General features: G+C 34.7%; 1 protein-coding gene across 1 annotated transcript in view; it reads left to right on the top strand.

Moving 5' to 3' along the window:
• Positions 1-26,760, top strand: part of LOC139808969 (uncharacterized) — a 148,983-nt gene extending 122,223 nt beyond the window's left edge. The window contains exon 4 of the transcript XR_011730993.1: positions 26,694-26,760. The gene's annotated coding sequence lies outside the window, so the exon portion shown is untranslated. The remainder of the gene's footprint in view (positions 1-26,693) is intronic.
• The last annotated feature ends 975 nt before the right edge of the window (positions 26,761-27,735 follow it).

Raw genomic sequence — 27,735 nt, 5'->3', positions numbered from 1 at the left:
AAAGTTCCGGGCGAAACTTAAGTGAGGCTTTTCATACCGTGAAATGTGTCGTGCTCCGGAATTTTACTTTCTGAGCAACACAAGAACTAGCAGGGAGTTGTGCAGATATGAAGACACGGCAAAAAAGAGAGACAGACACAGAAAGAGAGAAAAAGAGAGAGAGAGAGAGGGGGGAGGGATAGAGAGAAAAAGCTGCATACATTGCATTTTTGCCGATCTTAACTCTTGCAGCTCTGGATTTTAGCTTTTTAATCATTTTGCGTGCAGAGTAAAGCAATAACGTTCTTCAATATTTCCAGTGAAGTCAGTACTTGCGAAAAAGCATACACAACTCAGACATCTTGCAGAATATTTCTTTCAGCCACAGGGCATTTAAGACGTTTAAAGTCGACTTTCCTGTTTAGCATCAAAAAAATGAAGAAAGATTATTGTTTGCTGAAATCTTTTAATTTCCTGCATTGAATATCTTATTGAAGCTTTCGAATACGACTTCTTTTTTAACATAAATTACCAATTACCAAGATTTTATGGCCTGTTCCTTTGTGTTAATAAAAATTTACAATAATATTAGATATAGAACACAGATCACGGCTTGTTTCCATCGGTAGAATACTTCTTGATTTCTGATGACGTATCTTATTTGTACGGCAATTTGGTGGAGGGAGGCTTCAACGAACTCGCTTGATCGGTGCAGAAAATAGAGAGCCGAGGAATACACGTTATATATGCGCCGAAAACGGGTGAGAGCGAAAGAGGGAGGAGCGAGCCAAGTTGCGGGAATGGAGGCGCAGTTAGTTAGCTAGTTAGTATTTACTGCGGATAGAGACACATGCCTAACAAAGCGTGCATCAGCTCAGCGGCAACGAATCCGCGGAGTTTCGCGTCTCTCGTTCTCAACCGTCGCGAACTGCACCTTTTGCGAAATACAGCGTGTCGTAACAGCGCACCGAGTACATTGAGACGAACGTGTTCCGCGAATTACGATGGAAATTGACACTGGTTAATTGGCATAATTATGCCTTATTGTCGCCGACACCGAGGCGATACTTGATATTCATGCTGCTATTTAGCGGCGCATTTAGCGATGAATGTAGCACTCTGATCCTATATGCTTTATCCGATATTATTTCCTTATGTACGCGGTGACGTATCTCTAATTTGACATAAGCAGTTATTGTATACATATCGCGGTATCTTGCTCCCTGAACGGTGCAACAAACGTTCCGTGATTGTTGCAAATTGAGTTTCGTAATTGGCATGATTACATGTCATTCCCATCGAGTTCGAGACGACGCTTGGTATTCATGTTGATATTCACAGTGCTGTATTTGTATATTACCTACAGACGTCGATTAATTAACATTGGTGTTTAATCAGACTCAAAACACGAGAAGAGAATAAATCCGTGATTCTGGTGAAAATTGGTATAATTAACGCGTCGATATAATATTTGATATTTGCATAAGTATCTTACATATATAAAATTTTATCGTGCAATGTACAAACGCGATAGACTGAAATGAAATATTCTGTCTCTGATGGCATCTATAGAATTGAAGAAAGCTTAATATTCTTCCGACAGAAGTGTAATGCATTCGAACTATTGAGCAGATAGTGCATCCGTGCTTGCGCATGCACGCCGTATATATTCAGGAAACGTCCTGCGATATTTCGAAAACCGTTTAAAGCGCTACGTGACACACGATGAAATATCACGGATGGTTATCTCTTCCCTATACGGAATGCGTCGCATAAGGCGCTGACTTTTCATCGCGACAACTCATCGAAATTATTTTTATTCGTTCGCCGAATTACAATGCACTCAACAAGCGAAATTTTATTAAAAATAAGAAACATACTTTTGAAATAAATATAATTGGATACAGTTATGCAATAAGAAACCAATTACTTTCGTGACTTTTAGTTCTCTATTGCAAAGTGATCAGAAAATAAACAGGAGATTTTAATGCATATATAATACATGGAATGATATTTGAAAAGGATTATAGTTCGATCATTATATTTAAGATTACTTTTACGTTGGTGTAGAATTTTATTTCTAATGTTTCGCGAAATTTGCTTTAGCAGAAAAGGTTTTGAAGTGTGTTCCGCATTGCAGGACTGCGTCAAATTTAGAAAGATGTAATTTTTATTTTTTTTTAAATTAATTTTATATTATTTTTAATATTTTTAATTATTTTTCCCTATCCACGCAATTTTTTTTTTTGTATTTATGACAAACACATTCGTTGAATTAGAAATTCCGATATATCTTTAAATAAATATATTTGGAGAGATCCAGGGGAACACACATACTATTTTATACAACAAATCAAAACGCGGTAATCTAAGAGTTAGTATGAAAACTGTATTGTATTCCGGTGAACGGGGCTGAGCGAATTTATGCGCGATGCGGTACGTGTACCGACTGTCCGCAGAGTACGGTATTATTCCTGGAGGACTCGTAAGGGAGCTGATGGCGTTCGCCACGGGCTATTGTTCGTGGGTGGACGAGAGGAGCTATTAGACGCCTAGTTTAGTGGTTACTGGCCCCCGGTTGCGCTTCTACTATCTCGCTCGACCTCCACCTTACGCCCGTTTCTGATACCACCCCAACCAACCCCTCGGAGACGGCGGCGGTTTGCTCGGGGAATTGGAAGACTCATGGCTACTGGCACGTATTCTTGCTCGTTGGCGATGACCGAGTTGGTTGCTGCGCCAGGTCACTAGGAAGGTCGTGAATAAAATCTTAGCTCGCGTACCTCGTGTGGTATTAAGGTCCTTAAGATAGGACGGCTCTCTAGTGCATTATCCTCAAAATTATTCATTTCGATAACTCTTGATTACTTCAATCCACGCTGTTGACCTAAAACACATACTTCCAGAGACAGTTTAGCAAATAATTTGCTTTTTGTAGTTCTGAAAATTTTACGAATGCCAAAGAATGGTCTATTTAACGATTTTTATTATAACTCTAACTTATCACACACACATATCAATAAAAATATAATTTTTATAACAAAGTCAAGATAATGAAAATTTCTACTTCTATGTGACAATATAAAATGAACAATGAAAATCTATTACCAAATTTTGATATTTTGTTCTATTTTCTAATTTTTTAAATCTTATTTAATTTTTATTAATCTTTTGATATTGCAGAGAATTTTATGTCTCTTGGTCACAATGTAATATTTTAATACTATCGATATCTCTCGGCTAATAATCGCTTATTCACTCTCATCCGGAATATATGTATAGAATGAGTGGCGGTAGTTGTGGGAGTTTGTAAACCCGGCAGGAGTTCTGGCTGGTTGGTCGTTGCTCGTTTGCGGCGACATCTCGACCAGAAGACAACGGGGACCAGTAACCTCTTGAATAAAATCTTAGGATATATACTACGTGCATCCCCGAGGTATTAACTTCGCTCTTACCCCTCTCTGGAATCTTAAGATCGAGAATATCGCTAAGCACATATTAATCTCCGCGGCGATAACTCAATAGATAACTACGTGAATTCACATCCTCTCCTGAAGACTTGATCTTATACATAATAAATCGTACTTCAGCTAATATATCTCCACTTCTGTAAGATTTAATATACATATATCAATACATATATTTTATATACAAGAGAAAGAGAAAAGAGAAGTATGTGTAAAGAAATATATATTTTTTATTAATTATCATCAGATTATATTTTATTTATACATATATCCAGAATACTTTGTAATTAACATTTTAATATTGTTTAATTTAAATTTTAATTACTCTCCAACAATAAATAGCTCAGAATTTAATTACATTTTAATGATAGAATGTCTATCATATTCCTAAATAAATGGACTGTTATATTTTCTAATGGAAAAATTATTACATAACTGTAACAAATATTTTTCACATATTTTATAATACATTCCATACTAATTGCAAGATCAACAATCAAATTTTTCGATAAGATGTATATTATACCTGCTCGAAGGCAATCAAGAATGAACAAATTGAGGACTAGGCGGCCACAAATCGTTAACTGTGATAATTAACTTTAAGAACGAGTATTATTGGAGAGAGAGAGAGAGGGGGGGGTGGAGAGGGAGAGAGGGACAAAGACTCGGTACAAGAGAAGAATGAGACGGATCGTCACGGGAGCAATTCTCGCTTCCAACAATTACTCGACCGTGTTCGCGCCGATGGCTTCTTGCCGAATTAAACACTCGCTCGGTCGTTTCTTTTTTCGTCTCATCCCCAGATTAAATAACTGGGCTGTTCTCCTGGAGTCAACCTCGTAACACACGAATCCTCCGTTAGAATCTCCCGAATTGTGATGTCTTCTTCGACAATTTCGATTCTATAGTTTGACGTATACAAAAAAAAATTGAATTACTTATTTTAGAAAGGGTTTTATACTAAATATAGATCTTCTTGTTTTAGAAAATGTTTTATTCTATAACATGTGCTACATAGTATAGGCCTTTACATACATGTAGGTACAAGTAGCATTGTATCTTGTCTTGATTAAAGAAAAGCCTCATTTCTGAAATTGTCCTTGTATAAAGTAAAACTGCTATTTAGTAAATTAATCTTTTTTACCGTTCAGACATTAACGTTATTCAGAAAAGAAATAAGTTAAAGCGACAGCCTAATCATAGCGAAACGATCACTAAAGTTCAATAAAATCTCGGATACAATTGCGACGGCACTTTCTTTTTACGTAACGTCGTTCTTTTACGAGCTATCTCACCTGTCGAATTAAACGAGCGACTGGCACAGAGTGGCACTTCCAATCGTACATTGCCGTCACCCTTAACGCTCTCGAGTACTTCTGCTGGCGTGCGCCACCACTCCGCAAATGAGAACACGTGCTTCTTTGCGGAACAAAACGGCCCGAGGCACTTTCGTGTCAAGACGACAACTTCGATGTATTAATCCTCGTATCGAATAACGCTTACTTTCTATTGATTCTAAAACGTGTGTTTTTTTAAATTTTCTTAATTACATAGCTTTAAAAAACTGCACACCCTACAAAACTGTATATTTTTTGCAATAATTTTATCTGATGATTCCATAAAAGTGTTATACGAGTAAAATAAAAATAAAAAAGGTATATTATTACATTTGTTGCGAAAATTAATACTTTGAATTTGAATTATAAAAGTTTAATTGTAATTTTAATTTTCAAACAGAAATTAATAAGCTACTTGTGAATAATTTGTAATGTTATAGTTTTGAATATTATTATTATACATTACAATATTTTTTACATTATATTATTATACATTACAATATTTTTTCCTATGAGCATCATAATTATACTAATGTCTACAGTTTCGATTATCATAAAAGCTACTCGGTTTATCGACTCGACAGTGTAATTATGGTATTAGAATTAATCGTGCGACATGATGACTAACGTTGAATGCGCGATACGGTTAGTAATTACAGTTAGTCGCCAAAACGTGCACAGTTTCAAATTAGACACATTTGCAGATAAGCACTAATTAGGCTAATGAACAATGCTTGGATAAATAGCGGAAGATAAAACATTCTTGTTTTAGAAAATATTGCTTATACATAATATTTTGCGTGAAATCTCAAATAATTTCATAAATTAAGTTTTTAAAATGTTATTATATATTTTAGACCATTTATGGTATTTATATAGTAAGATAAATTCTATTAAAATATATAAAATCATTTTGAAAAAAAGAAACCAATATATCTGTAAGATTTTTTATATAATTTAATATTGTGACCGATCGATTTTCTGTATAGTTTTCAAATGTACATAATCAAATTATAACCGGAGATCTAAATTATCGGAACGTCACGCGTTTCAGTAAATCAGAAACGGTTTCCTTAGTCGGTCCTAAGATCTATTTTCTAATTTTGGAGCTACAAATTCAATTTCTCTCTTACATGTACTGGTCCATCCCACGCTCGTTGAAGTGAAGAGCTATCCGACAGACTTTGTCCATGATTCATAGATACTCGGTGCATAGGTCGACTGTTTTAGCTTACTGCCAGTGCCGCACGTTTGAACAAAAGAGAGAGACCGACGAGAGAAGACAGGTGGAATATTCTATTCGAGCCACTCATCAATCCTCTCTCCATCTGATTCCTCGCACATTTTTTGCTAAAAATCCAAATAACGAAACATAGCGCGATTCAATTGATCGATCATTCATATTTTTTCTCAAAAGTTCAAAGCTTTTCTGCTCGTTAGATTATTTCTTCAACTGTTTAACAGATTAACTACTGTACAAAAGAATTTTCCAAACTATAAATTATTTAATTAATTAATAGTTAATTGACGGATTTACGTATTCTGATGCCATTTATGATTATCTTAATTTTTTTAATGTTATATACATGCAATGTCGACTACAATAAATTGCAAATTTTTTAATTATATGAAACCTCTGTCTACTAAGTACTATGCGGTTAAGTACTATAAGCAATATTTCCCAATAATTATATATTTACTGAGAAATATTACTAGCACAATACAAGGTACTACTACTTGGAATTCAACAGTTACGTTACGTAACTTTTATCAGAGTAAGAGAGAGAGAGAGAGAGAGAGAGAGAGAGAGAGAGAGAGAGAGAGAACAGGCAATATGATTTCGTCGCTTCGCTTTCTGCGATATTTTCCTGTCTTAAAGACAAGTCCGTAAATATATCCAACTTTCTTCCCGACGATTCACGAACGCGGAAGCCGCAAACGCGCACAGTAAACGGAATCATGTCAGTACGTTGATTATTTCATCCAACAGCAACAGTATCATCTGTATGAAAGTCAAAATTTTATTGCATTCTTCAAAATTCTATTTGAGGCAAGACACCAGCGAGATACAATCTTGCCTTGATTTATCATGCCGCGAATATCGCGTGTAATACAGAGACGGCGAGATAACAGTTGGAAAAGCATGAGCAATTTCTACCTCCCGAGCCGTAGCTAAATGGATATGATATTATGGTGACGTAATTCTATTTTTGTAAATTTTATCAAAAATCTAAAAACTGTCACGAACTTTAGAGAGTGGAATATATTATATATATATCAAATAATATTTTACATCAAACGAGATAATTAAAATATCCAGATAAATGAAACAATCAAATAATAAATTTTCAGTAATATTACAATTATTATATTAATAATAACCGATAATTTTGTAAGTATACAGGGTAGAAGCTTTCAATATTAAATTAGTACATTTTATAACGTTTATACGTATATTCTTTCTGAGGAAAGTTTCGGTGTAATGTTCTTTGTGTCATCAATCTCTTTCTGGTTGTTTAATTCATCAATGTATTTGTTGTAAATTCATAAATAACGAAACACAAATTAAGCACAGAAAGAACTGCCACGCATGGTCGGGCGCGTTAAAATTTGCAATATAATATTACTGTTTCATCATGATACCACGTCATATATGTATAATTAAAACACGCCTCAGAGTTGCAACCGCATAATTGCAACGTCATAGCAACCGTTGCACATTATGATTTATGCAGAGAGCGAGGGACTATACACACACGGGTCTCTTTCTCTCTCTCTCTCTTTTCTCTCGTTAGTTACCGCGAAAGAAATTAGTACTTTCTGCGAGACGTAATTCTCACCGTGCGACTTGCCACATAGCGAAATAAGTATAACATCACGAAGAATAAGCAAAATAGGAAGAAGAACGGCGGCGGATACAGAGGATAAGGAGAGGAAATAATAGAAGCACTCCGACCTACTCAGCAGTCTTTGCCATTTTCCGAGAGTCAAAATAAGAGTAGGCCCTGTAGGATAGAGACGAAAAGAGCGGGTAGTCAGAGTCAGGTCGGGGTGTTAATTACATCAGTGTGTGCTGGCACGTTGCCCGCCCTCGGCTCTTGTTGCCTAAGGAATGCAGTTGGAGAACACATAGAGAGAAGAGGATAACATACGAGCACATGGATAAGCAGAAGGTTGGGGCGACGCGAAGGATTGGAAGAAGGAGAGAACGAAGAAGATCAACATATTAGTGAATTGAAAGAGTATAGCGAAGAGAGGTAACAGAATAAAGAGAGGAAGAGAACACTAACACATTGAGAAGTGAGAAACGGCAAGCTAAAGCGAGACGACAAGGAGTAAGATAGCAAGGGGAGGAAGAGACAAGCAACACGCACAAAGTCCGAGTGAGAGGAACTAGTAAAGCAGTGCAGGAAAAGAGAAAGAGTGACGAGAGGCAGCTTCTGAATAAGGGTGTAGGTGTGCAGCGATCGATGAAGAGTTCGGTGTTAGGTTGGCACGCTGCCCTCTTCCCTCCCTGACTCTTCCTCCCTCATTTTTCTTCTCGTCTCTTTCATCCTCAAATTTCTTCGGCGTCTTGTCGAGCAAGAATTCTACGCTCTTAGCTCGGATTTCTGTCCTTGCTGCGTGAAATTTAAATAGGGGTGGTAGGTAAGCGTCAGGCCAGGGTCGCGACGAAGGGAGTTACTCGGCCGATTTGAATGGGAATTTTGTCTGGAACGGAACTTCCGATGTTCGCTACTTCGTTGGCCGACTGCCCGCTCCCGTGCTAACTTTTCTGTAGCGAATTTCTTTTCCTCTATTTCTCTTTTTCTCTCTCCACTCTTCATTCTCGCTGGCAGAAAGAAAATCTTCGATCGGATCGCGTTTCTTTCTTCGATGATTCAATCGGGAAGCGAATTAAAGGAACAGTCGAATTACCGTAGGCAAAATATCGTTGAAGAACTGCATCTGATAGTATCTTCAATTTTAACCAGAATCAAATCTCATTCCAAAATTAGATCAAGAGGACTAATTTTATACTTTTTTTATGTGTTTAATAAAAAAATATGTATATTCTAGTTTCTCTCTTTTATGAACGATTATAAAATTAAACGTATAAATCTAATATTTTTTTTATATTTATTAGAATTATATGTCATAAATTGATTCTCCCACACACATACGCCATATACATTTCTGAGAATTATTAAACTTAACATTCAAGAAAATAATTACAGAAGATATATTAGAGCATTTTATATTGGAGAAACTAATTTAAAGAAATGTTTTATCTTTAATGAGAAATTCAGCATTCTTTTTATTGAACTAACAAAGACTTAAATGAAAAATTTGCAGAGATTCGTGTAGACGCGAAATTACACGCCCCAGAGACGAAAATCGTCGAAGAGGCAGTTAGGTACAACGGCGATGATCGAGAGCAGCGTCCGTTACATTTCGTGCGAGTTTTCTTTTCCCGGAAAAATTTGCGAGAAAATAAACTTTACTCTTTGTTCTCGACTCGGCGCGTTCACAGTTCGCGTTCATTCACGCGCATTTTCTTTCGCTAGTTTTCTTTTCATTGTTCACACTGCCCGTTGATTTGGCTCCAAAAATGGCAAGTGCACCTTTTCGTCGAAGCGCAATTTTTCAGAAATAAAAATTGTAAGGAGAGACAAGTCCGCAAGCGATTCGTCCAATTCCAATCTCTCTCGCGTCACGTAAGCCGAGCATCGATCTCGCGGGTCAAGCGGAACTTACGACGGCGCATATAATGAGGGTAGTTAATTCCGTAGTTCCTACACTACCTAATCGCCGGAATAGACCGAGTCCGAGTTGCACCGCTCGCAATTAACCTGATTATCTCGTATCAATCTGACGATTTATCTTGCGCGAGGAAGTCGCACTGGCGCGGTAGGAGTAACAATTTTCTGAAAGTTAAGTCGAGTTTATCTCGATTTTCATACTATCATCATTCGAATAAAGAAATCACACATAGAGTTCTCGTGTTTATAATTGTATTTATTGAAATATATTTCCTCCATTTTTTTTAAATTACTTTAATCTGCTTTGAAATTTTGGTATGCGTGCACAAACTGCACACTTGAGCTTCAACCCGTTATTTTTCATTACATTTACCAACTGAATAAACAAATAGAGAGAGAAAGTTATATATATATATATATATATATATATATATATATATATATATATATATATATACATGTAGGTCCGGAAGTATGTTCCAGGACTTTTATTTTTGATATCGGTATATTCCGGGACATTTGGCAGTTTCCAGGACTGTCCTGAAAAAAATTCATGTCCTACGGCAATTTTCGGGACAGTTTTTTGAATCTGATTACATATATATGCGTTATATTCCAGGACTGTACATTTCAAAAAACGTAAACAGTCCCGGAACATACCTCTGCCATGGACCTACATATATATATATATATATATATATATATATATATATATTCTAAAGGTAATAAAAGTTATGAATATTATAAATATCAAATATAACTATAAAATCACAATTTCTAATAATTATACTATCATTGTTATTAATTTATTTTTATTTTTTAGTCTAAAATAACCGTAAGATGAAATTAGGGATCTGAACTAGGGATCTTATTTTCTGGTTTGCAGCAAAATCAGTTTTGAACATTTGATTCACATTGCAGTTTCGAGAATTCGATCAAAATTTATTTTCGAAAAATTCCATCATAAATATGTGGCAAGAAAAATTCCCTCGGTAAAGTAGCAGCGCGTGTAATAAAAATTTTGCAGATTGGGAAAAGGATGGATGCACGTACAAAATCATTCCGGATATTTTCCTTCATCGTCAGTGGCACTTTTAGATCTCTTCTTCGGAGTTACGAGCTCCGAGTTCGAGTTTCCGCCGCCTTCGCGAGATTTTGCGGGAAAGATGAAATTGCAATAGGGTGTGGGGAGGACACTACCCTCATACATGAACGACTGGATCCGGAGATAGATGAAGGATGAGGCGAGGGTGTAAGGTACGGTCCGCCGCGACGCGGAAACGATTCGATTCTCGTGAAAGGTAAAAGCGGATCCGCCCGGTCCGTTTACATTATAAGGGCGGTTCTGAGTTTCCTTGCGACAATCTCTCGACAATAGCAATCGGCAAACGGTCGGAGAAAGACTTTAAAAAGGTGACACTAACGAGTAGCGAGTAGCGAACGGTAAAGTCAAGGCATTATAAAAGTTTTAAAAGCAATTTAGAGAGAGAGATGTTCTGTGTATACTCTCTTTAGTTAAAAGGCAATTTATTATGTATTTCTTAGATTAATTATTTTAATATAAGCGTACGGTTTAGAAGTACAGTAAAATTAAACTTTAAATCTAATTTAATGGATTTGACATTTCCTGACCTACTTTTCCTAGCCTCTCAAATACATTTAAAAAAACATATCTATGAATTATGGATAATCGAATTATCCATGTACATGTAAGTCATGTTTCAGAAATAATGCCCAAACTACACAATTTTGTAATTCCCAGATTCTATTAATACTAAAAATGAATGAAATGCTGATATGAGACAGATGTAAAGGGGCATGTAGTTGAAGGAACCTTTTCAAGGAATTCATGGAAAAAATAGATTGAGTTTATAATTTATAGGACCTACTTTATATAGGCAATGAAATTATATGTAAAGTGGTAGTGGTACTTGTGAATGAACTGCTAATCCATTTATTCCCCGGAACCCTTATTAATAGTCGTTTTTCGTGCTCTTCTTAGATTTATGCAACTTTTATATAATGACAAAATATTATAATAACATTATGTTATTGTTATATAATTATAAAAATTTGGAAGAAAATAGTTATAAGATGATTCAAAACACTTAGCCACGTTATCGATAAATCCGTTGCAAATAGTAATACTGCATTTGGTAGAAAGAGCGAAGATAAAAAGTAACGCAAGAACTAACTGGACTCTCCAACGGTTCCAAAACATGTCCGAGTTTTTGCTTGTTGAATCTTCAAGCTCAAGCATGCTTACGCTTCAAGTACGTCATGTTACAATCTAGTTCTAGTATCTTTTGATACTATTTTAATATTAAAAAATTATCACTTGATTAATCATTTCACTTTTTGTAAAACTGGCAATGTTATTTGCACTTTTCCTTTTATTTATTGCATTACTATAGAAAATAGATGTATACGGCGATCGATCAACTTTCATAAATTTACATAAATATCTAAATCACTGCGAAAACTTTGCGAAACCAACGGCCCATTTGTTCGGTGAAACGAGAAGAAATATAAACTGGAAACGAAATCGACGCGCAATGTGATGAGATAAAAATTTAACTGATTGTTAGCTTGAGAATAAGAGCGAAATAAGGACAAAGGATGGTAAATCGATTTCCCGAAAGAGCCAAATTTTTATTTAAATTATCCAATTCTTTTATACAAAGATTGGCTCCGAATCTGGTGACCTTTCAACTTTTACAGGTCAGCTTTGCGGAAATAATCTTACGGAAATAATTCTTTTACAAATCATCTATAACATTCGATTAGAAATCGTTTAAATAAGTTAAAGAGCATTTGTTCCCAAAAATCATTGTTATAGTTTTTACTTTTATGAAACGTAAAAATAGTTATTCTAAAGAAACAAATATGCCAATATTATTAAAAATATCTACACACCACCTTTAATACATGTTTAAATCTCATGAAACACGTGAACAAATGTTTATATTTTTATTACTTCGTCTCTAGTTTATTTTATGAATTTTTACTGAAAACTTTATACCATCATGCAAATACATGCTTTTGAAAAAAACAATTCGATTATGTCCTCTATATACAAAGATTGTCAAACGAACGCATCCAAAATTATCCTAGTATATAGAGAACATAGAATTCCTTCTCTCTCCCCCATCTCTCTTTCTCTCTCTCCCTCTCTCCCTCACGTGCACACGCAAAGCAAAATCCGCTTAGTGTGACTTGACGAACGACGCTTTTAAACCTCGATAATGCGCTGCCGTTTTTTTTCTTCATGCGGGCTCGCGAAATCTTTCCAGAGCGAATTTCATGAATAAAAAGACGAACGCGAAAAAGGAGGGCCCGCCTGCTCGTGCGACAGGAACGTTTAAGTGAGTGAACGAGATAAGTGAGAAACAGATAGTGGTTTTGAATCCGAGAAGATTATTATAAGTACTACAAAGTGAAGGCACGTGCCAATCTCTGGGTAATTGTCAACTTATACGTAATTATCTTTAAACGTCTTTTAAACAGATAATTATTCTTAATTAAATGATCTTATCTTTCTAGAAATAATTGACATAATATTTTAAAGAATACTGTAGGTATACGGCTCGAGACAGCAAAATCTGTCTAAAGCAGTTATCGTATTTTTTAATCGAGATTATTACTTGGCTTTTATATCGCGACACAATGCACCTCATTACGAGACAGGACGACGAGCCTGACTATTCTCGGTCTGCAACGTTTCGTCCTTTCTTTTTCCAGAAGCGGCGAAGAAAGCCCGCGGCAGCTTCACCATGAATATGCATCAAAAGGCAAAGTTTAATTTCACTGGGTGGTAATTAAATTCTTCGGGTTAATTTCGGGCTTAAGTTTCTTTCGTTCGGAATTCATTACGTACATCCGCCGCCACCGCCGTCACTGAAGAAAACACGCATCTCTTATTTCCTACTCATTTGCCCCGAGATTACGAGCTTATGGCCTCCAATAAATTGGAAAAGTGCAGGAAATCGGTAAATCTTATTAATTCTTGTGAAGATTTGCTGATGGTATTATAAAAAATGTAATAAATATTAGCTCAGCCTACATACTTGTTGTTAGTGCGATAAATTTCTATTTTTCTTATACTTAAGAGGAGAAAGGAGATTTGTATCAAATGATTTGTAACATTGTGTCAAATTAAAGAGACGGAATTTGCGAATGTATTTCAAGAAAAATAATTAATGAACACGATTTTCTATTTAGGTATTATTAACTACTATATATTTGAAATATTAAAAATTAAATTTTTTTATATAAAACTTATTAAAAATGTAGGAGTTTTCTGTCATTGAAGACAGGACCAAAAAATTTCAGGACACTTTGTTGTACAGACTGAATCTAAAATAGACCATTTGAAAAAAATGTTATTTAAAATGGTAATAACATAAACGTAAAACTTTAATTTTCGCATAAAAATTAACATTATTTATAACAATAACGAAAACAAAACAATTTTATAAATTCCACTGTAGATTCAATCTGTAGAGTAAGTATCCTGAAGAAAACTAGACCAGAAAATAGTAAATTGCTTCCTTACGGCGAAATTACGGAATCGTGGCAAAATTCGAAATCTCCGAGTCTTCTTCAACGACAGAAAACTCTTATATTTTTAATGAGTTTTGTATTACAAATTAATTTGCTACATCTTAAATATAATAGTAATAATAACTAAACGGAGAACTGTATTTTTTTATTCCTTTTTCTGAAATTTTGCAAAGTCTTCAATTTGACCATGCAAACCTCTTGTCTACCCTTAAAAAAGAGAGAAGGTGATGATGAGCTGCTTGCACATGAAATATTGATATAATGAGGTGAGACGATGACTCTTAAAATAAAGAAGCCATTTGAGTATCTAGGTTAATTATTGTAAAAAGATGTCCCAGATACATTTACAGAAAAACTTCGAATGAACGGGATATTATCGGCGGAAATCTCTAACGCTGAATATTATATTATTTTAATACTATTCGTTGATTTAAAAATAAAAAATAAGAAATATGTTAATTCTGCTTACTTATAAATCTTAATTGATTATACAACATTAATTTCTTAATTATTAATTAATTCGTACATATAAACTTTTATTTATTCAAAAGACAAAATCGTTGAATGCTTGTACATATTTTTATTGAATTATAATTGATATGTTTCACATGAATTGAAAATAAGTAATCCCGATTGTCATTTTGAATAAGAAGTCTATATCTCCTTCCCTATATTATATATCTTTCTAATGCCCGTTCTATAAGACTGGAGGATGAGCCGACTCTCGGCTCATCCGAGTGAGTGGTGTAGACGGGTAAAAATCTATAGTTTATGTATAGTTTATGTCACGTACACTATAGAAGGCGGATGAGCCGAGAGTCGGCTCATCCTCCAGTCTAGAACGGGCATAAGTGTATTGATTTGGCACTCGAAGACGTAAAAACGAAACGACGTACGTCCAACAGCAGTACCATTTTTATCGGCGTAAGCCGCATGGATTAAGCCTGTCTACACTCACGAAGCTCGTTACTAGATTTGACACCGGGAATTACGCAGAGACAGAAAGCCGCGCCACTGGTGTTCATGGCCTTAATCCAGTGTTCCTCAACCTTTTTTCCGTTCGTGACACCCTTCTGAGCTTTATTTATATATACTTATAATCACTGTTAATTAGAAAAGGAGAATTTAGGTGGATCTATGAATACGAAACAGTACTTTCCGAAGAACCGTGTAGTCTATATATCAATGGTCATTACATCGACCGATATTTACCACAAATTCGTGTACTTTTTCATCTAATATTTGAGAGAAAAAGATGTTTGCGTTTTCGTAGACATTTGTACTATAATTTTGTATTTTATATGCAATCCCTTAGAAATATAAACATAGCACAGCACCTAAAGGGCCCATACTGTCCATATTGAGAACCATCGCCTTAACCAACCTGCCACGGACTCGTCCGTGTGCTTTTTCATCGCGTTTCTAAGTACACCTTGTCTGTGTACACGGTCGTTCATGTTCAAAAGAGAACGAGAGAAAGAGAGAAGAAAATGGGTGAAAAAAAGCTAGGATTATCGGAGCTTCCAGCAACCATAGACCATCGCAAACGTCACCCTTTACTCTCGCTTATAACACCTTTTTACAACCATCACTAACCGAAGATCAGAAAGAAAGAACTTTTGAACTGTTCCACCTCCGGCTTCACCTTTTCTTCCTGTCCGGCAAAAGCGCCAGCTTCCTCTCATCCTGACTTTATACAGGATGTTTCGCGATCGTTGCGTTGATTTTTAACGAAGTTTCCTCCGAAGAGTTTGAAGTCTACTTTGGCGAAGATTAAACGAGATGTCACAGTCTCTGTCGCTTTCTTTTTTTCCTCCGTATTAAATATGCTGATCACGTAGCTTCGGGTTGAATATATCTATTAAAATAATTAAAATAAAACTAATTGATAATATTAGAACTTAACACCAATAGTATATTTTAAAGCTTAACATCATATCAAACTCTTAAAACCTTTTTAATTTGATACAAATTATTTCGTGGTTTATTTTGTTATTTATACTTTTGCGCGCTAAATTGCAGATCAATAAATAATTTTAAATGTAGGGTAAATTTTAGAGAAAATTACCGTTTAGATCAATTTCGGCCAAATGCATTCGACATTAAAGAATAATGCTGCAATTATGGAATATTCATAGAGTATACTCACAGTGATTCAATAACCCGGAGCTATACATAATTCTAAGCAATATATCGTCATCAATACACTAGTTCCCTTCGTGATGCTATGTTTTAATTATGCTGCATATGCAAGATATACGTGTACTATTTTAAGCTTCGCGTGTACACTCGACATGACGGATCACTGGCAGGATTTAGCATAAAACATAATTTATCTCGAGCATATGCATGTTACATATATGCTACAATGCACATTTGCGTAATTAGCATGAATTATTTCCCACATTATATTTAATGTTACATATATACTTGATATTAATTCGCACACTTGCAAGTAATCCGTCACTTTCACTCTGCATTTAAGCACCGGTTACTCGTCGTAAGAAATGCAACGTGAAATTGAAAAATCTTAGCAGTCAATCATGCGCATGTTTTGGAATAGATCATAGTTATACATGAGGGAATACCCATCCTGCACCCATCTTGGAAGGTCGAAATTGGAAGACTGTGAAAATGTATTTTAAAGAAGAAATTCTCTGTAAGAATAAATCTATTGAATCGCCTTACGCAATTTCTTATTTTTAATTAAATAAAAATGCCAATAAAGTCTAAACTAGACGATATGGTTAAACTTAAAAGAATTGTATATAAAAGTATATTTTAATCTCACGTTTCTTAATATATACCTTAATTCGCAAAAGAAATTTCTTGATGAATTTCAAGACAATTTTCTTTTTGGAGAAAAACAGCAAAATTTTTATTCTATTCTTGCTTCTGACTCCCTTTTTATGATGCGTATTCATTTCTTTTGCACATAACGTTTTTTACAAATTGTTCCTTCGTAAATCTTACCGCAGTTCCTTCTTATCTAACCGTTTGACCTCGTCGCGCAAAATACCCGTTGCGAGATAACGTCCGTTACGACATTTCGCATCCGTGCCCGCGCGCGTTTCTCGCCCGATAATGAAGAAAAGACGGAAGTGAAAACTTGACCCGGCTCGCCCTTATCTAACGTCCTTTTCTTTGTGCAACGCAACGTCATGTAGCCTAATAAGCTTTGCTTTTCGGCGTAATACGATTGTATGCTTGCTCGAGCGCCTGAGAAACCGACAAGTTTTTCTTTTGAGCTCTCGCTTTCGCGTCGTTCTGCGTCAAAAAAGTCTATATCTTTCTGCGAATCTCTTTACTTCCTCTGCTTCCCTTACTTCTTTTCATTGACTTTACTTTATCTTCTACTTTCATCCAATTCACCATATCTCGTGTCGTATCTCATTGCGAGCCAGCTTTTTTATCCTTTATGTTCACGCTTTTCTGAGTCTGTATTTTTTTCTTTTTCCTTGTATTTATGTTTTTCTCAAGTTTTACTTCCGTTTTTCCTCGTCACTTTCATTTTCCTTTGAAGTTCCGTTTTCTCTTTTCCCTTTTTCCCCTTTACATAGGTGGTTCAGAAGCTTCATTTTCTTCCCTTTATCACTTTTTTTCTACGCTTTTGTTTTTCTCTAAGCTAAATCTGTATTTTTTTCTCATTTGTTATCGATTCCCTTTACTTTCTTTCTCTTTCAATAATATTTCTTGTACTTTGCATCTTCTCGCTCTTATAATACGTATTTATTCTTCTTTAAATTCTTTGTTTTTGTTTCTTCCAACGATTCTTCTTGCTTCTTATCTATCTCTTTGTAAATTTTATTTTAAAACATCGCTTTATTCTTCACGCTCGAAGTTCCGGAAACGCGATGCGTTTTCGTTACGCAATTCTCGAATGGAAATCAGTTTTCTTTGTCTAAGAAGCTTATTTCATGCTTCTTCGCCTTTCTAATACGGTCTACGGCCATTTCTTCCACCTCACGCTACGACAACCCCGTTAAAAAGTCCTCGCTGACGAGTGGGATATCTTTTACTCGAATACATACTCGTTATACATGCGTCGATGAATACTCGTTTCTCCTCGTTCGATTTCCTTTTATCGCGCGAAGAAACCGATCGTGTCTCCTCGCCTCTCCCTCGAGCGACTTGCGAAGTTCTCGTTCTTCGACTTTACGCTTTCTTATCGTCCCGATCTTCGCAGGATGACTTTCCTGTCAGCAAGAACTCGTTACAAACGCGTCTTGCAGCCACGTCATCGTAACATAACATCTTCTTATTAGAAAACGTCACCGAAAAGTCAAGTTTCCTTGAAAGGCTTCTAAATTCACTCCTCAAGCTTTTTTCAACGGATCGCTTTTCATTGACGTTTTTCACTTTTTTTTTCATTACATAAGTGAAAGAATTATATAGTTTATTATAATATTAGATTTGTTGCTTACAAGCTTGCCTCGCTGATAACACATTGCAGATAGTTTATGAAAAAGCGATTTATATAAAAAAAATTACGATAACTCTTACCATAAATATTGTTACCATAAATATTTGGTATCACGTAGAATCTGTAAATATTATATACATTTGTAAGAAAGTGATTTTGATTATCTCATTTCATATATAAAACTTTATTTTTTGCAATTCTATATACAGCAAAGTTCTTTAGTACTATCTAAAGACTTCATGATATATCTACTGAGAATTAAGATTAAATATCTGACAGCCTACATTGCATGCAAATCTAAATGTGTTATTTTAACTGAAGCTCTTTTTACACATTTCTTGCGTTTTAAATCAGGTCATTTAACACGATTGAACGTATTAACTTTTAATTTAATACGATTAAATTACGTGTTAATTTAACACGCAACAAAACATGTAAAACGAGCTTCAGTCAAATGTGTCATTTTTATATAAACGTTTATGCGTGTAGAAATAACACACTTGGATTTACAGTGTACGTTATATGTAACTATATTTAGCGCATTTTTACGTGAGTTTATCTCGTATTCAGCGCTAGCAATTTTACATATATAACTCATATTTTAGAATGTGACTTATCGCGATGTCGCGTATCCGAAAAGCGTTTTCCAAGACTTGGACGTGTATCCCTATTTAGATAGGCAGATTTGTGGCGGGATGTCGCGCGAAATTCTTTTGCCCGAGTGTGCGCTTATACTAACCGCGCGCGGTCACGTCTACTTTTCACGCCGTCGCGCGGGTACGACAGAAATTTCAACTGAGTGTTTTATATGATAATGTACACGAGTAATATTTCATTTTTTAAGAAGCTTTGCCGTCCCTTATCTAACCGACCCAGTTGACCCTTTGCTCTTCGTGAAAGACCTAAGTCCTCCCTCCTTTTTAAGAGACATTCCTTGCATAAAGAAGCTTAATCATGTCGACCTAATCTGATATAAAACTGTTTTCTTCGTGGAGAGATGTAGGTGATATAATTTCAAACTAACTTTTAATTAATGTTCGCTGAATACATTTTACGGATTTTTTACTATAGTTTTATAACGTTTCCAATCTGTTTATTAATGCAATAACAATTATCAAATATTAACAATAGATAATTCAGATAGGTTAAAATAATAAATTAAGATTTATAAATCTTAAAAACCTACGTTAATTATTATTGATTATTATTTAATTCTGGCTAATATAGATACTTTTTTCATCAAACTTACGTAATACCGTTGAGAGTTACGGTCTCCAATAAACATTTGTTCAAGAGCACTAGAACTTCTTTCCGAATTCATTTAACTCTCTTCCGTGATATTTCCAATATATCTTTCTATCACGGACGGAATGCAATTATTTTGGTTTCGGAGGGAAATACGAAACGTGCAGAACCTGACGCGAGCTAAAAAATCAATAGTGACACGATACGGCTCGTAAAACTTTTTGAAGCAAACCAGGAATAAAGTTATATCCGTTGCAAAAAGACGATACGTCACGAAAGAAAGCCTCACGTTGGAAACGTAGTGCAGATCTCATTCACTTTGACGCGGCCGACGGCAACGCTCCTGATTAATGAGACGACGGAAATTCTAACGAAGCCGCAACACTTAAACATCGCGAGAGAACTTTAAGTTCTGTATGTCGCTGACACCTTTGGTGATTTATCGTATATCATTTATAGGATTATTTTGCAATAGTCAATTTTTTCTTTTCTGTTTCATCGTCTATTTTTTTCTCCATTATTTATACATGATGTATCGCAAATATAAATCTTTATTCTAGACTTATTTGTTTTTGACCAGCACGCGAATGTTGTTTCTTAAAGGCAGTGTTTTGTCCATAACAAATACAGAAAACTTACAACAAAATTGTTCATTAGATGTGACAAAATTAACGATAACATTTAAAATTTTTATATAAATAATATGTGGATAAAGAAAAGTGTAAATAGATGTTCCAAGTAATTATATTTTATATAAAAAAAAATGAAGTTTCTCTTTCTCTCTCTCTCTCTCTCTCTCTCTCTCTCTCTCTCTCTCTCTCTCTCTCTCTCTCTCTCTCTCTCTCTCTCTCTCTTTCTCTCTCTCTCTCTTTCAATCTCGTTTTTGCACAAATAGGTAACGCAAAAAGATTACGTTTATTACATTAAAATAGAAGTATTATTATAATAATAACTTTATAATTGAGGACTTCTATGCAAGAGGAATATAAGTCGATTTACGTCCCTATTGTTTTTTTAAATTGGATATATAGGCTCCGCTGGAAATCCGCACGAATATAAGAGGAGTGGATTAACTGAGAGCCAGACGCGATAAATAATGCGCAAAAATTCTTTAAATTTTAGAATAACGCCTAATAATTCTGTGTACTTATTATTTCCAACCTTAATTAGTAAACTACGCACCGACTAAATTGTCAGACTTGCAACATAGCTCTTGGAGTAAAATCCCCTCCCACTCTCCTAATTAAATCGTCTCGATTTAATTTGATGCTAGCATCTAAAGTTGGAAAGTATGTGTAATACACAGAATTATTAGGCGTTATTCTAAAATTTAAAGAACTTTCATGCATCAGTTACCGAGTCTGGCTCTCATTTAACCCAGTTCTCTCTTTTATATTCGTAGATTTCCAACGGAGCCTATATACTCAATTTAAGTCACGCTGGCTGAAAATACGCGTAACATTACAAATAATAATAGGTTATTTTGTGATAAAATTACACATTGCCTCAGTGGTCGAATTGGTACATCTCCCAATTTTTGTAGCTGTATTGCAAGTCTGACAATTTAGTCGGCGCGCTGTTTACTAAGGTTGGAAAATATGTGTAATATATACTGAATTATTAGGCGTTATTCTAAAATTTAAAAAACTTTCGCATTATTCATCGCGTCTGACTCTCAATTAGTCCGCTTCTCTTGTATTGTTTTTTTTTTTTGTTGCAAAAGGAATATAAGTAAACTTATTATTTTAGATTTGATGGGACAATGAAAAAAACATTTAAAAAGTTCGCTAAAAGTGTTTTCCAATTTTTGTAGCTTGACTCTCAATTTTCTTTGAACAGACATCAGCAAGATAGCCATCGTTGATAGCGACGATTATGACGGTCTGATTTGACTGATTTTTGTGACAATAAAGAAAAAATGAATTTTTATAGCACTTTTTTATTTTAGTAATTTGGCAGTTACTGTTAAAAAGTCATTTTTCTCATAATGGTGTTAATGGCTTACATCCCTTTTGGAAGGAAACCTTCAATTACCGCGTAATTAATTTTAACAAATTTTTCTTTTAAATTATCTGGTATATTTAATGTTAAATCAAATATTCGTTAATGCAAACTCCGTATAATTCAATCGAAAAGAGTCCGAACAAAAATGGATGAACTCGCTTGCGAAGCACCGGTTGTGATTCCTTTTAAATTGGTCTTAACGAGGCTTTAGTGTATATACTCAAAAGAAGTAATTTTCATTCATAGAAACTTTCAAATAAAATTTTTTTTTTAATTTACCAGTTTGAAAGAGTTATGAGACGCTCAATGGAACGTTGATTAGATAATATATTTTACCAATGTTTATGATACAGCATTTTAGTCAAAGGATGAAATAAATTTATAGGAAGCGTGGTAAATTGAATTGTTATGAAAATTACTATTGAAAATGTTAATAACATTTTGAAATATATCAGAGCTCACACACCAATTAGTATAAGTATTAAAAATTATACTTTTGTTCGTAAAAATCACATTTTCTATTTCAGAAAATAAATTATATTTTTCTCTGTATGATTAATCATAGCATATACATAAAATATTTTTATTATTTAAGTATAAATAATTAAATTACTTTCAGAGCATGTATAAAATTGCATTTTTTTTCTAAAGCGTTTTAAATATGTTGAGCTGCCAAAGGAATGCGATTCCATAGAGCAACAAAATAAAGTATCGTACAGTAGAGCGCGAATTCGCTTAGGCGAGTGGTGGTGTAGGTCAACGGTATCGTAGGTCGATAAACCACCGGGCGGGTGGCGATGTGGAACTGTTCCTGGAAGTGGTTGCGGCGCCGCATTGGTCGGCCCGATTATTTATGCAGGTAGCGTCGGCCCATTACTTCGCCTCTCATTTGTCAGTCACAGTCGTGTGCCGGAAGTTCGAATCTCGTTACTTGCTGCTTGACCTTCGATCGGCGAGCGCGTTGTCATCGTCGTCGTCGTCGTCGGCGGCCAACCAAAATTATCCTCTTAGGTAGTCTCGCATTTAATGCGCTAAATTCCATAAATGCACCAGAAAACCTATTTTGCATCAAACGCGTTATTTTAGCATTGTAATTATCAATAAGAGGAGTGTTAGTTTGAGATCTTAATTGAGATTTTCATATTTAAGAATTTTTTAGTCACTCTTGACATATCATTGTGATTCTGTCATATCATTGTGATAAAATCAACATGCTTATTATGCTTCTTAAGTATGACTGCTCTCAATTTATTAATCGCATTGAATGTCAATTAGCACAATGACTGTTTCTAATAACAGCGATATTCAAAGATAAATATTTTGTAGTAAAAAATCATGGATTATTGCGTAGTCGACCTGAGGATTATACCACGACGGATAACGTCTTCCGCAATATCCAAGTCCTTCAAATATCAATGCTAAGCTAGACAGGAAGGGATCTCGCTGCTTCAAAGATAATCGGATTTATTACATCTGCTACTCTGGAATAATGCATAGCGTATTCGATGATCTTTTGTATACAGGGCAAATATATCTATTTATTTTTGCTTTTTCTTCAGCCAAAAATATAGATGTCAATTGCAAAATGCATCCACGAGATGAAATGTATTTATTTGACGCGGCATTCCATTTCTGTTTTTAATTTAAAAAAAAACATGCTCATATAAAATGAAGAAAATAAGACTAAATTCTTAAAAAAAAGAAGCAAAAGTATATTGTTTTTATTGAACATAACGAATCAAACAATTAAGTTGTAATTGTTGGAGTCGGGAAAAATTATTGAAATTTTTAAAACAATAAAAGATTGGGTTATTTCAAAACGTTATTCATATAATAATATATGTGTGCAATAAATCACACATTCCGATTACAGTGAAAGAACAAAGTTCTAGCTGCGACAAATGATTGCGATGAGAAATTCACGCCGGGCGGGTGGGGGAGGGAAGGGAGCAGAGAAGGCTAAGTGACTGATGATGAATCGGCCAATTCATCCAATTTATCGTCGCATCCGCTCAGCGGTTTGATAGACATTTATATCGTTCAGCGAGTCCATTTTGGAATCCGCGAAACGGCGGAGTTGCAATCGGTCAATAGCTCTGGCATTGCTCATCTACGAAATTGCGACAGAAGGCCCGCTGTCGATTCAGTTGCAGTCGAATCAGTTTGACAATAGCCAACAAAGAAGCTGTCACATGTATTATACTGAGCGACGCGTATCGCCCGTAGCTACAAATGTACGTGTTTAGCCGGCGGACGTGTATACATGCAAGGACCCCATCCCGGTCGAAGGGCTCGGATGATCGATGTGACGTCAGATGAACGGATCGGCTAATACTAGCATGGACCACCGGACATGCAGCTTCGGCCGCCACCTGGGCCACTACCTATTGGATTGGCCGCGATTCGATTAACTACTCATTAGAACGGATAAGTGGCCTTAGCGGCATAAATGTTACATCGCTGTCTGATCTATTATGATTGCCTCGTTTTGGCGGAATTATCGTTGTAAACCGGTGACCTTATAAATAATGACTAACGCAAAATAGATGCAAGATAGAGACACCTGCCATATCGCATTACTTTTTTAACGAAAATAAGAAAATTAATATTATTAGTTAATTAATGCTATTAATTAACACCATTCATTTGTACCAAGTATTTTGTTAAAAATGAGAACACATCCGATTTAGCAACAATTTATCTACTAATGATTTTATTATTTCTTTTTTTTTATATTAATTTAAACGATATTATATATTTTTTTAATAAAATTGATACATACATCTATTTAAAGATACAACTTTGATAATTTATAATTTATAAATGAAAAGTTATGAGCTGCGCAAATAAAATCAAATAATAAGATTTGCCGACATTGCATTTAACAAAAATATTTAGAGTTTAGTCACGTTTAATTATTGCTAATGTGCATTAAATTCTACCACCAGAAATTCTATAGAGAGGAATTAATAGAATCCTCTGTGATAATTGCACCCCGTTAATTCGCTAATTGCGGTTTCTCCAGTTGCGCGAGAGCTGTCGTTATCATCGGCCCGGCGATGGCGACTTTGCAGCGCACAGCGTCGAATAATATTGGGACGAAATAGTAACGCGCAACTTTGTTCAGACAGTTCGTATTTGCTTGTTGCTAGAAATTTATCGCTCCCAAAGTGGCTTGATTTACTCTTGCCAATATTTCCGTGAAATCCGCCGTGATACCAGCGTTTGCGTTTCCGCGCATTTTTCACGCAGCTTCGAACAATCGCGACCTCCAGGTACGCTCAACAAATTGTACATCGCAAAAATATCTGTAGGATTTTTGCTTCAATTCTCACTCTGACGCTTTATGGAAGCGTCTTAAAATTTAACTATTAAGCTAAAAAGAATTATAATGTTTCTGTTCAGGATACAATGCGCTGCTATGCTTCTTTTATAATCCTTTAATCAATTTTCTATCCGTATATTTTAAGCAAGACAGGAACTGTTGAGACAGCCTATATACAGACGCACGTTTCGCAAAAGTAGTGACGTAGGGCATCGAGCCAGACGGCGCCGGGTCTCTCTTATTCAGAACGCATAAGTTATTCGTTTAGCCTGCAACGCCGCGCGGCACCATCGCAGCGGTCCGTTGTACGTGGTTGGCGTGTCACGAGAAGTGCACACGACCGCGCACACGTGCACGGCCTGCTAAAACGAACTTATACCTGTCTGGGAAAACTGCCTTGCAAACCAGTGACGTACGGAAGGGATGGCGAGAAAGACACTATTCGGGGTCGAAACGTCATTATAAGTTTTTAAGCCAAATAAAAAAAAATTGTCAAACTAAGACAGAACTCTGTATATACTTGCGAGCGTAAATATTTCCTCATATCTTATTTTGAAAGTTTCCGAATTGTTTATAAAGGGTTCTATAATGGGAGAATTAAAATATCAACAAGTTTAGATCAAACAAAAAATTTTACTTGTTATATAATATACCTATATAAATATTTCTTTCCTGTTTAAGTTTTATATACATTACTTCTGTTTAAGTTTGCAAAAATTGAAATATACCAGTATCCAAATCAAATAAAAAATTCGTCGAAGAATGACAGAAATCGATTTATCTATATACGTAATATATGTATCTTTCTTTAGATTTAAAAATATGTTAATTATTTATTATTGTAGGTAATTATTTTAATTAGTAGAATGTTTGCCATTAAAACTTCCGTATAAATTTTCAAATAAGAAAACGAAAAATTTGCTAAACTAAAAAAAACATCCAGTAAGCAAACATATCTCTCTTTCAAATTTATCTTGAACTTTTTAATTATTTATGAAATGTATCGGGTTTGGTGACAAATATTTTAAGTACATTTTTGTTTGCACCTGCCCGCCGAAATACTCGTACATGCGCCACGTATTTTCGCGAAGTGATCGCTATAAGAACGAGCGCCGTGGGAGACATTAGCATTCTTTTCGTAAATTCAAGCACCGACAGCTCGTACATACGTTGAAAGATGTATTATCGTGTTGCCGTGACTTCTCTCGTATCAGTTTTCCTCCGTAACAAATCGTCGTTTAAATCCTGACATGATTTCACATGTCAGAATTTTAAAAGTGAAATGTGCCATTTGTTGGCCATTATAAAACGCCACTTTCATGATATTACATCTATTACAATTTCACAGCCACATTATTTAATTTTAAATTTATGAGCTCTCAATTATGATAATCTCTGCACTTAGTTCGATTTTTCATTTTCAGGTATCTTCCGTTTCCTATTTTCGCAGAAAGTGTAAATGTTACTGGCGTTAATGGACTTTCAAATGTGTCCACAGATTCTCAATTATATTTTATTTTAATGTGATGAGATTTATACATTGTAAAATTTATGTTTATATACATGCAGTATAACATTTTAATGACTAATGTTGCTTTTATGTTGCAGGATCGATGGACATCGATTGACGCTATGAATAAAGAATTGAACAAAATAAATAGCAGTCATTTCAAACTATTCTGTATTGTGAGTAAATTTTATAATGTTTCTTTTGTTACAACACTTTATTGCAATGCGCTATTTGTAGGATTGTGATTACTTTTACAATTTCACTATCATGTTATTAATTCCAAAATATCAAACACATAAAAAAGTGACACGTTTTTCTAAAATTCTTTATATAAAAATTTATTAAATTTTTGTATGAAATAATTCACGCATCAAATAAGTAAGAGTACTTAATCTAAGCAACGTTAAGGAAACATAAATGCAAGTAAACTTTGACATTTTCCGTTATTGAGCGTTTATTCTTATGCCTAATAATAATTTTGTGAATTTTATACATTACAAGAATTATTATTACGTCTGAGATTCTGTCCAATCAAATTTTAATATTTATTTATTCTATATTAGACATATATTGATCGATATATACTTAATGGGTATAAAATTCTGTCGATTGACATACTTGATAATAGGCACGTTTGGAATAAAGCGATCTTTTTTCGGTTAAAATTAAAATAATATTAATTCTGCTTAAATTTATATAATTAGTGTAATTTTTATTATTTTAAAATATATATTGTAACATATTTTAAATTTTAAATTTTTTAATATTTAACTTTTATATCTCTTTTATACCTCAAATCAAGTCAAAGATATTTTGATAAAGGAAAAATTCACCTACTTAATTCTGAAATAAGATTTTATCTATAAAATTCCTCAAGCATAGTGCACTATTTGTCAAAACTTCCTTTTTTACTTATTGAGCTATTTATGCCTCAGTATTTTTATGAACACAAATTAGTTTTATATAGTTTTCCAGGTAAAATATCGTGTATACCAAACGTGCCTATTGAACACCCGGTATTTTCCACGCAGGAAAACTCGGTGAAACATTCATAAGCAAGTGAGGAAAAGTAGCGACGGTTAAGCTGCTACGACGGGACCACTTATATCCATAAGTGATAGCCATAAATGACTGAAGTAG

Source organism: Temnothorax longispinosus, chromosome 1 (assembly GCF_030848805.1).
Source record: "Temnothorax longispinosus isolate EJ_2023e chromosome 1, Tlon_JGU_v1, whole genome shotgun sequence".
NCBI lineage: Eukaryota > Metazoa > Arthropoda > Insecta > Hymenoptera > Formicidae > Temnothorax > Temnothorax longispinosus.
The sequence above is the reverse complement of the archived record's forward strand: the minus strand, read 5'-3'. Positions and strand labels throughout refer to the sequence as shown.